The sequence below is a fragment of the Haemaphysalis longicornis genome, unplaced genomic scaffold, assembly GCF_048455015.1.
Source record: "Haemaphysalis longicornis isolate Haplotype H1 unplaced genomic scaffold, Haemaphysalis longicornis Haplotype H1 scaffold_5, whole genome shotgun sequence".
NCBI lineage: Eukaryota > Metazoa > Arthropoda > Arachnida > Ixodida > Ixodidae > Haemaphysalis > Haemaphysalis longicornis.
In genome coordinates, this window is record NW_027526385.1 from 184987503 (window position 1) to 184999775 (window position 12273).

A 12273-nucleotide genomic window follows, 5' to 3' on the forward strand; every position below is an offset into this window, starting at 1 on the left:
GGTGAGTACCGAATTTACGACGGGAAGGAGGCAACCCATCCTCTGTCAATAATGGTTCAGACTTTCAACGCATGTTGTGACGTTGTGTTGGTTAGAAACGCATCTCTGGATTGTTTTGAAGTTGAATAAAATGTATGCGTCAAACCCGGGCATTCGGCTCAGGGCGTTCTCTGCGATTGCACGAAAGAAGTGGCACGGGGCTTCAACGCCTTCTTTATGGAACGAACTCAGGTAACAGAATATCCATGTCGTGTTATGGCCGTGTTGCATTCAATACAAACGGCTAAGCGTTTGTTTTACACTTGTTTCGTTTGTCGTAAAATGCCCAAGCACTCCGGCACTCCGCTGGCAGATCAGCCGGCGAGCCGACGCTGAGCAGACGACTCATCTCTTTGCCGGAAGTGCGTGAAAAAGCCGCCCAATAGCAGGATGTCTAGCTCATGACGAACATCTGGGAATCGATGATGTAGACATGTGAAGATGGCGGCGTCCAAAATCACGAAGGAAAGGGTGAGAAAAAAGCGACAAAATGTGCAACAAAAGTGTGAGCTTTCCGCTGCGCGTAAAAGTGTAATACTTGGCACAGAGGACGTTGGCGACCCAATCTAACGGTTGCGCTAGTTCATTCAGTGTGCTCAAAATGCCTTTCAGGGCCCCTTTAACAAAACGCACATTTAATGCACCCTCGACAAACCCTAAAGCAAAGTCCTCAAGCAATAAACCACACACGAACGATAAACACTCACACCTCTAACTAACAATCCTAAAATACAATTCAAATCTAAAGCCAAAAGTCTGTACAATAAGGTTCCACACAATTGGCTCGAATCAACGCATTCCATCACCCTCTAGGTAATCTCTCTAACCCACAACTCCTTAGTTGTGAGTTGTGGCCTACGACTGCGTCCCATATGAACTGGTCTTCCCCGCTGTAGTCGGCGCTGTGAGGCCGCGACTCGGTGGTAGTTGACCCGTCTCGCTTCGGTGCCGGCGTTCAATGCGCGCGGTCACTCCTTGGACTGCGTGAGCTCCGCGCGTCCCGACTGGTTCCCTTGGTGGCTACCTGCTGGTAGCCGCTGCAGCTGGAGGTCCTTGATACTGGCGCCCGATGCCCCCGGTCGCTCCTTGAACGGCGTGGACTCCGTTCGTCCTCACGTTCCCGCGGTGGCTGCCCCCTGGTAGCCTGCTGCCACGGGAGGCCCCAGGTAGGCTCGTCACGAACGTAGCCCTTAGGGACTGTCGAAGCGGGGGTCGATGGAGCGTGGAGGTTGGCCGCAGGTGCCCGACTGCCGCCGCTGGAGCCACGAAGACACAGGTTCGTGGTGCGCCTACGATGCTGCAGCCGATGCGAATTCGGACCGCTGCAGCCCACGCTTGGTAGGCTTCGTCGGTGGCTTTGCCGTCTTCGCCTGGCTGGTTTCTTGAAGCTCACGTGCTCTTGGCGCCTCTCGGTTTCTTTCCTCCCGGTTTCTTGCCTCTCAGTTTCTTGCCTTCCCCTTTCTCTTTATGCGCCCGCCTTTCAAAACCTTTGGGCTTCATCGCTACGCGCTATCAATGGCTGCTTGCCTTTTCATGTCCGTATGTGGTCATCAGGCCACTGATCTCCGGCGCGGCGTTCTGGAATTGGCTGAGCAGCACGCGGTCATTTTTGACCATGGTGCGTAGGGGTTAAGGCGCTGGCATTCTTTCATTGGTGCTCTCCTGGTGCACCGTTGAAATTGGCGTTTTTTTGTTCTTTTTTACCTTTTCTTGTGTTTTGATGCATCCCCTCTCAGGGGATGCCCTTGATACATGAAAGACACACAGGCTGCACCTTGACAGCACAACAGGGGACACACTCGAAGAACAGCCGAACGGACTCGCACAACACGTGTGCAGTTCTGCACTCTATCAAACACTTTCGTGAAACACATAAGATCTGTAGAAAGGAAGCCCTTACACGACAAAGACAAATCAAAATCTTCCTAAAACGTCCAATTTACACTTCATGAGTTAAGGGTTGCCGTGCGCACATGTAAGCCTTGAGCTCCGGTTGCAGACAACTACATACGCAATGACACAACACATACATGCAGCCACACTTGAAACACTTCTCAACTTATACAACGAGATACGACTTGCGGGGCGCCTTCCCATGTTTTGGAGGGAAGCGATGGTAGTAGCCTTTCTTAAAGAGGAAAAGGACCCCACGTACCCGCAAGTTATCGTCCACTCGCACTGACGAGCTGCCTGTGCAAGCTTCTTGAGAATATTATTACCTTAAGGCTGGTGTACGTTTTGAGTACAATGATCTTCTCGAGAATTGCCAGGCAGGCGTCAGGGTGGGGTGATCCACGAATGATGAACTTGCGGCCTTAATGCCTTTGTTCGCAAACAGTATTCCATGACCATATATTTTGACAACAGAAAAGCACATGAAACGGCATGGTGCTATGGCATCCTCATGGACTTGAAATCTTTTGGAATATCCGGAAAACATGATGGAGACATTTGAAGGCTACTTGTCTAACAAAACATTCCGGGTGGGGGGTAGATCCTGCGCTTTCCAGAGTTCATGTACAAAAAAACGGTGTGCCTCAAGGTGGAGTATTGAGCTGCACATTTTTTGTTGTTTATTGTGAAGATGAACTCGCCAGGCAAAGCACTGCCTCGAACAATCTCTTAGCTTATGTATGTAGCCGATGTGCAGATATCTTTCCAATCCTGTAATCTGCCCATTTGCGAACGCCAAGTCCATCTTGTCTAGCTCGCTGGGCAGATCAAAATGCGTTTAAACTGAATGCCACAAAAAGTAGCTGCATCAAATTTTCAAAGAGGCGCGGGATCCATGCGGATCCTGACGTTAAACTTCAAGGCAACTCAATTTCTGTAAAAAAGGAACACACGTTTTTAGGTTTAGTTCTTGATAAAACACTCAAATTCATTCCCCACATCCAACAGTTGAAACATAAATGCTTGAAAACAATCAACATTTTTAAAAACCTGCCACACCAGTACTAAGGTGCAGACAAACAACTCCTTTTGGGCGAGTTTTCCAGTTTAGTGGGATCAAATTAGGGCCTGGACGTAGGTCCTGCGGAAAATAAAAGTTTGTTCTCACTCTCTCGCCTGGACTATGGGAGTGTGGTCTATGGGTCGGCAACAAAAACAGCCCCTTAAATTCTCGACCCTGTACTGGACTTGGGGCTTGGCCTTTCGTGTGGCGCATTCCGTACTAACCCTGTCCAGAGACTTTATGCCGAGTGTGACAACTGGTGCTTATCGAACCAGCGAACCTGTGTTGACTTGTTAAACGCTTTTAAAGTTTCATCAATGAATAAGCATCCTTTTAAACCTGTCATAATGATGCCTCTACATCCCACATCTTTTTAAATTACCCAATTATCTCTGCTCTTTTCTCACTCAGCTAAAAGAGAAGGTGTCTGAACTTACTGTTTCATCTTCAGATAGCTGTAAAACGTCCTGTAACCCTCTTTTATCCCCATGTCTTGTTCGGCCTCTGCTACGCAACTTGTCATTTGTATAAATCGAGAAAAATCGAGTTCTAAGAAGCACAGTCCTGAAGCAGTTCTTGTTTTTACGGGATAAATATCACTGCACAGAGTTTTGCATCGATGTATCCAAAACATCCCCCACCGTGTCCTGTTGTGCGCGCAGTCCCAGTTTTAATCTATGTAGAACCATGAATATAAACACCAGTATTCATATGGCGGAGGCGCATGCCATTTTTCTTGTTGCAAGCCTTAAGTGAGCAATGTGGCGGCAGCAACAGCAGCATGCTCATGCTGCTATCTTTTACGCGGCTTCTTAGTTGCCTGGCCGGAGCGACCATGAACAGCGCCGCCATGCCCGTTACTACAGCACGCTGGACAACAGCTGCTGTCGACCTTTCCGGAGAACGCGAACCACTTATCAGCCGAATGCGTGGCTACCGTCCTGTCGCTGTCGTTGGCGATGGAGCTGATGCGTACATCAGCGTGAGCACGGATGGCTTGCAAGCTCCCAGTCTGGTTGGCATCAACTTGGACTGTCCAATCATCGTGATCCGCAGACACGTGACTTCAACAAGCGACAGTATAGAGGTCCCGGCCACGGCGCTCTCATCCAGTGGCCAATGTGGCAGCAGCAACAGCAGCATGATCATGCTCTTATCTTTTACGCAGGCACGTTATCTGAACATTGCGTACCGCGTCAGGTCTGATGATGGATTTCTGCTGCTGCTTCTTTGCCCACCAAATCTGCTTCTTTGCCCACCAATGCACTGTAATATTTCAACGGACTGATATTGAGTGGTGATGTCGAGCTAAACCCAGGTCCTCCGAAGAAATCCCCTCGAACCCGCTCGAAAACAGGCAATGCTCCCACACTGCAGACAGTACCGGCACAACCGAAGGCGCAAGATAGCTCCAATAGCCCCACCGTAACCACGCTGTTTGAGCATCTGCTTGCCAGTCAAAAACAAATCGCTGGCGATGTAACGGATATCAAGATACAGTTCAATTATCACTTTGATACACGTGAGGCTCGTGTTGCGGCCTTATAATCAAGATTACTGGAAAAGAACAGTGAACCCACGGGTGATAATATACGTTCTAAAATCACGTCAGCTGATAAACCGTAAGGAAAATAATTTTAAAAGTAGACGACTTGAAAAATCGATGGAGATGCAATAACATTACTCTTCACGGTCTACCAGAAGACAGTAATAAGAACAGTTAAAGCATTACGGTTGAAGTTTCCCAGTTATTCTCCGAGAAATTATAGATAGCATGCCCACCTGTCGAAGGCTTACAAAGGCTTGGTAAAACACGCCCAGGGCGCTCGCACCCCGTTATTATAAGGTTTCTGGATTTGTGGTGTAAAATAACTCTACTGAAAAATATTCCGTAGCCCAAAGAATCCACATTGAGTATTACTGATTACTACTCGTTTAGAGTGCGCGTTATACGAAAGAAATTCTGGGATGCTTCCGCAAGCTTTCGCAGTAGTGGCTGTTCTGAAAAAGTGCGTTTTAATCACTTATTCATTCATGACGTTCGCTACCACTTGGACAAAGTCACTAGTGGGCTAGGTATGGTCCCCTGTCACCTATAGCAACAGGCACAGAACATACGGGGGCAGCTTTATTCCATCACCACCGGCGCAGCCTGGTGCTTGTATTGCTTCCTGTTCAGTAACACCTGCTACAATTTCCCCACACAGCGCGGACATACTACCTCCAACGTAGTCATAATAAATCTTAATGTCCGAAGCATAACCAATAGGTTTCATGACCACATCACCCTCATTTCTTCAAATTCGCCGCGCAGAGTCGGTATGATATAAACCTGGTTGCACGCAGGTATTTCTCATCATGAGTTCACTCCCTATAACTACGTCGCGATGCGTGCAGATCGGCCTACTTGGAGGGGAGGATGCGTTGCGCTGCTTATCCGTTCCGATCTAAAATTCACAATCATACAGGGTGCATCAGATATTAAGTCGGTCTGGTGTAAGCTTCACATAAACCGTAACTGAATTGTTTAAAGCATTTTTCATCGCCCTCCGGGCTTTTAAATTGATGTGTGGCATAGCCTTAACCAGTTCAAGAACGAGCGGATAAAGGAATTTCATAACCTGGCCCCAATGGGCGATTTTAATGCTCCTAGAATAACCTGGCACTCTCTGACCTCTCCTGGCCGTGAGACAAATGTGAAATACGAACTAATAAAGATAAAATTGTCACTTGGGCTCTCCCAAACAGTAGCCGAAAATACACAACTAAATGCACGACTAGATTTGGTATTTCTTAGTTGAAATCTCCACGAAAATGGCTACGACTGTGCGGCTACGACTGTGAAGTTGCCGATGAAATTTCGGACCACAGGACAGTACTCGTTTGCTTCCTGTGCTCGGTTCCAGATACGCCTGTATCAATCTTTTTTCCGGATTTTAACTTCGCCGATGATCATTCAATATTTGTCACTTTAGCCGATCCCTTCGAATCTTTTTCGGAGCTTAGCATTATTAGCGATATTGACTGGCTGGTTAGCACCTTCGAAAGCCTCGTTACATCTTGTATGCAAGCTTTCGTTGCCATCAAAACTAAGAAGAAAAATGGGAATGACCTTTGGGTAAATGGGCAAATTCAGTTGTCACGACGTGTGCGTAGACCAAGGCGTTCGAAATCCACCAGTCGCCCGCATTGTGTCGCCACATTCGAAAAATCAAAGCAAGAATTTAAAAACAATTAAAGTGTGCGAGGAATTTCTTTTTCTCAGTGGAGCTACATAGCTTGCTAACTAGCAACCCCCAAAAATTTAGTCATCTATATTGCCCAAAAACACAGCATCTAACTCATTTAAAATATCCAACATAACTACAAGTGATCCAGTAAAAATCTCAAGCACATTTATTACGTTCTTTCATTCAGTGTTCAGCAGAGATAACGGCCACTCTCCACCGTTTTCGAGTCCTAAACCTTCTCTAGCCATACGTGATGTCACGGTCAGTGATGCAGGTGTACTAAATCGTATACCTAACCTTAACGTGCAGAAATCCCAAAGACATGACGGTATTCCTAGCATAGTTTCAGTACGCTACTTTTTATGGAGATGCCGCTATCTAACTATTATCTTCAATAAATCACTTGTAACAAGTACAGTCCCTAGCTAATGGAAAATAGCTAAAGTGTTGGCATTATATAAATCCGGCGACAAGCAACTATTCAGTATTTACAGGCCCATATCACTAATACTTTACTCGTGTAAAATGCTGGAGCAGATAATCTACAAACACATATTGCAGTATATAGGAATGAATAACATATTTTTTTTGTCTAACGTTCAACTACGGTTCAGGTGAGGTTTCACTAATCGAATTAACCGAACTTGTACATGACATCACTCAAAATCTTAATCTCGTAACCCAAACCGATGCTAAATTTATTGATTTATCGAAAGCTTTACATACAGTGCCCCAAGCAAAATTCATCTGCAAATTACATATCATATCGAATAACACAAAAGTCGTTAACTGGATCTCAAACTTTCTCACCAATCGCTCCCAATTTGTCGAATGTAATGGGTCAGAATCACCATTATCCACTGTGTCATCGGGTGTTTGTATGGGGTCAGTGCTGGGGCCATTATATTCCTAATATACACAAATGACTTAGCTAACGACATTCGCTTTTGTGTGGATGATTACGTCCTGCACGATGCAATAACCGGGTCATTATGAACATTTTCCGCATGGTGTGAATTATGGTAGATGACCATTGTTTTAGCTAAGTGGTAGTCATGTCTTTTGCTATTGTTGGAACTTCTTCCTCGCCTACGCGGTAGCAGACGGCGCTGCATCATCATCAGTTTCATGTGACAAAGAAGCGGTGGCACGCGCTGGCGCTTTACGCGCTCCAGTACGATTAAAGCCCTCATTATCATCTGACGTGCTCTCTCCGCTCTCTATCGACAGCTTGGCAGCCGGAGGACCTCGAGGTCCATTACATGGTGCCGGAAACCCGGGATCTCGCGACAAGGCCTACCTCATCGACGCCCGGAGCCGCGCAAGCCCTTTGAACCGACGCGGCGCCGGCGACCTTGGCCCCAGAAACCCCGGCTGCCAGCTGACCGCTATGCAACGGCTACTACGACGTCGCCAGAGCCTCCGCTTACAACTGGACGGCATAATAACCGAAGCGGAAGAGGCACTGCGAGGGCAACCTGGACTTTTGGCGTCCGAGGTGAGCGTTCTGCTTGAACGAATCCAAGCGCTCCACCAGCAGATAAAGAAACAGGACGACCTCATATTTGACGAGACACCAGACAGCCTATTCGAAAGCGAGACGTCGGATGCGGGCAAATATGGGGACAAGGTCGTGAACACGACAGCGGCCCTGCGCTTCAGGTTGCAAGATGCGCTGGCATCCAGACCTACGCGACCGCCGAATTACCAGACACCGATCCCCAGCAAGGTTAAGTTGCCTCAGCTTGACCTCATAAAGTTTGACGGAAACAAAAAAAACTGGCAGCACTTTTGGGTGCAGTTTGTGTCGGCAGTGCATAACGATGATGAACTGAGCACTGCAGACAAATTTAACTATTTCAACACCCTCCTGATCGGAGCTGCCGCATCGGCCCTCTCTGGACTCCAGGCCAGCGAGGAGTGTTACAAAGACGCTATCGACATCCGGAAGAAGCGCTTCGGTGACGAAAGGCTCATCATTCAAGATCACCTCAGAGGCCTCCTGGACTTAAAATCAGTTTCGTCGTCTTCGAACGTGCATCAACTTTGACGGCTATACGACGAGGTTCAAGTACACGTACGAAGTTTGAAGGCACTTGGCATTAGTACTGGTAATTACTGCCTAATGCTACGGGAGATCCTCCTCAGAGTACTGCCTTGCGACATGGTTCTGGAGTTTCACGAGCGCTTTAGCCCACCGACACCTTCAACAACGGCATCCACCTCAACTCAAGCCATAAGGGACCGACAGAACCAGACGGTACAGCCCGAACAAGAGCTTCAGCAGCTTCTCGAGTTCATCGATCATCAAGTCCAGTGTCAAGAAGCCGTGGAGAACCTTACGGGAGTAAGCACCTCAGACGTCGCTCTGAACCTAGAAGAGCAACCTAGACAGCAGCGACACTGTGACGTGCACACCGTGTCGGTTCTACACACTTCAGCGAAGAACACTCAGCGATGCCTGTTCTGCCAGTCCACAAAGCATCGTTCAGAGGTCTGCGACTTTGATGAATGGAACATCACACGGAAAAAGCAGCTGCTCGCCAAGGAAGGTCGATGCTTCAGATGTCTGAAGAAAGGCCACTTGTCCAAGGACTGCCGAGGTCGACTACGGTGCGGCAAGTGTGCTCGAAAGCATGCAACCACCATGTGCACGGCAGACGCCCTGAGCAGCCGCAACGTTGCTTTTACACCAGTCAGCCTGGTTTCTCGGCAAACTGGCCCCACGGTCCTCCTCCAAACTTTGACAGCAACAGTCGCGGGCTCCGCATCCTCGGGACACGACCGAATTCTTTTCGATGGCGGAAGCCAACGGAGTTTCATCACCGCAGAAGCTTCGAAGAAACTAGGATGCGAGTTTTTAGGAGAGGAATGTTTGACTGTGGAGGTTTCCGGAGGGCAGAAAACGAAAAGAACCATCAGAAAAGTGCGGGCCTTCGTCGTTGCCGCAGTGACAGAAAAGCCTGTGCCGATTGAAGCGCTTGAAATCGACAAAATATGCAACGACCATATTCCCACACCAAACTACCAAGTCATCAAGACAATGGAAGGAATGCACTTGGACGCTCGGGCAATCTGCGCACAACAATACTGCGAAACCAAAATATCGATAATGATTGGATGCGATCACTACTGGGATCTTGTGACAGGCAACGTAAAGGAAGTGAACACTACGCTCAAAGCCGTCGAAACCTTGCTAGGCTGGACTGTTCAGGGACCTTTGCCATTAGGAGAAAGCGTTATGCACTGTGCCAACGCTATCGTGCTCCGAGCAGGTGTGGAAGACAACAAGGATTCGAAGTCTCTGAACCGTTACTCGACCTTTGGAAACATCGGCGTAAAAGGCAAGGCCGCACAAAACTCAGAGACTGAACTGGTGAGGACAAAGCTTGAAAAAGCATTGGAACAGACGAACGAGCGAGAAGGGGTTTTCCCGTGGAAACCAAGCCTTGACCTAGGGTATAACCTTGATGCTGCGACGGTGCGGCTCCACAGTTCAACGAAAAAACTACGAAAAAGTGTCGATCTCGAGAGGAAGTACACCGCAACGACTGGTGCCCACCTGAAAGAAGGAACAAAGAAAGAACTTAACATCGCCTGTGATCCAGCACGCCCCCGCACAGGTCCACCATGGGGGAGTACGAGATATCCTGACCCAAGTTCTCAACCGGTTCCGGATACCACTCCTCGATTAGTAACAGGGACATTCGACGACGCTTTGTCTGCCGAAGTATATAGTCAATAGCTCCGCTCAGCAAAAACCGTTCTACTCTGGCCAACTTACGTCATCTGTCGGCGGGGGAGAATGTTGGAACTTCTAACTTCTTCCTCGTCTACGCGGTAGCAGACGACGCTGCATCATCATCAGGTTCATGTGACAAAGAAGCGGTGGCACTGTTCGTTTACGCCGTTAAATATCTAGGTCAGGGGCCTCCACTTCGGTTAAAAGTGTATCCAATTCCGTGTAACATACTAGACGCCTGCCCAACATTTGCTTTAAGCACATCTTGATAGATCGGATCAGTCACTCGTAGAAACCACCCCACCAAGGAGAACTTGGGCAGATAAATTTCCAGTGTATTCTAAACGTCGTAAAAAATGTAAGGACATCGGGGTGTCTGATAGCTTTCCATAACCTTTGAAGCTCTTTCAAAGCCCGCACAAAACTTCGTGCGTTGTCGCTGTAGATGGTTTTACACAACTCCCGTCGGGACACGAACCTCCGCAAGGCGCAGATGAAGTTTTTTGTTTGGTCTTCCACGAGCTCTAGATGAACAGCCCTTGTGACGGCACAAGTGCACAATGGACGGCACAAGTCCATTACAGCTATTATTGCATCCCCGTTCAATTTCTTATAGTCTTCAGCTAATATTTAAGTGCAAACGGTTGCGCATTTTAAATATCTTAGCGTTTACATTACAGATACCTTATCTTGGTCTAAGCATATCGATTACATCTCGGCTAAAGCTAAAAATAAACTTGGTTATCTGAAACGTACACTTACCAAAGCCCCACAAGACACAATGCTACTCATGTACCAAACACAAATGGGCCCGATACTTCACTACACCTTTGTGGTGTGGAAGCCGCACAAACAATGTGATATCAACCGCAATTAAAGGGGCCCTAAAAGGCGTTTTCAGCACACTAAATGAATTAGCGCAATCGTCAGACTGGACCGTCAGTGTCATCTGTGCCAAGTATTACTCTTTTACGCGCAGCGGAAAGCTCACACTTTTGTTGCAAAGTTTGTCGCTCTTTTCTCACCCTTCCCCGCGCGTTTTTGGACGCCGCCATTTTTACATGTCTACGTCACCAATTCCCAGATGTTCGCCATGAGGTAGACATCCTGCTATTGGGCGGCTTTTTTATGCACTTCCGGCAAAGAGATGTGTCGTCTTCTCAGCGTCGGCTCGCCTGCTGATCTGCCAGCGGAGTGCCGGAGTGCTTGGGCATTTTACGACTATCTAAAAAGTGTAAACAAACGCTCAACCGTTTGTATTGAATGCAACACGGCCATAACACGACACGGATATTCTCTTACCTAAATATGTTCCTAAAGAAAGTGTTGAAGCCCCGTGGAACTTCTTTCGTGCAATCGCAGAGAACGCCCTGAGCCGAATGCCCGGGTTTGACGCATACATTTCATTCAACTTCAGAACAATCCAGAGATACGTTTCAAACGAACACAACACTACAACATGCGTTGCAAGTCAGAACCGCGATTGACAGACCATCGGTTGCATCCTCCTACCCGTCGCAAGTTCGGCACTCACCGCGCGCGCGGTTCGCGGGGACGAACAGCAACTCACTTAACTCTGGCGCGCAAACCGACAAGGCTTTTAGCCACGCAAACTGTGCATACCCCATGCGAGGTTGAGTCGTACGTCGCTTGAGAAAGATAATCCAAACCTTGGGAAGCACTATCCACCCGCAGACGCCGCATGTCATCGCGAGACCCGCATTTCATCGCGAAACAAACGCGTCCACAACACAAACACCATCGCCTCCTGTATTTTTACAATGCCAAACGCATCGCGCACTTCCCAATGGGACTGAGTGCTACGCCTGCTGTGCCCACATGTCGCAAGATTGGGCCCCAAGCGGAACCGGGCTCACGCAACCGCAACTAAACTTCGAGGGCGGTTTGCGCCTTTTTGCCAAGGCAACCGAACCTCTATGTTTGAAATAGTCAAAAAGGTACTCGCGCCAGCGCTAGAAAGCTCAGAGCCGCGGTGGAGCATGTTTTGCCAACGTTGCCGCTCTCCACCACGGGTCGCCTCAAGCTGAACTGGGGACATGATTGAAGTGCTGGGAAGGTGCATCAAAGGGAAGGAGCGCACGATCATCCCCGTGCGGCTACTGCGAGTTCGGCGACAATAAAACGTCACGTCCCGCCGATGTCAACTGCAGCAACGTATACCGCGAAAGGGCAAGGCCAAGCCGCACACATGCGGCCAGGTCTTTCGTGCGTTTTCCAGCCTTCAGCAGAAGTACGTCGCCGCTGAGGAGCACAGCATCATGGAAGGGAATGCTCGCGCGCTTTCA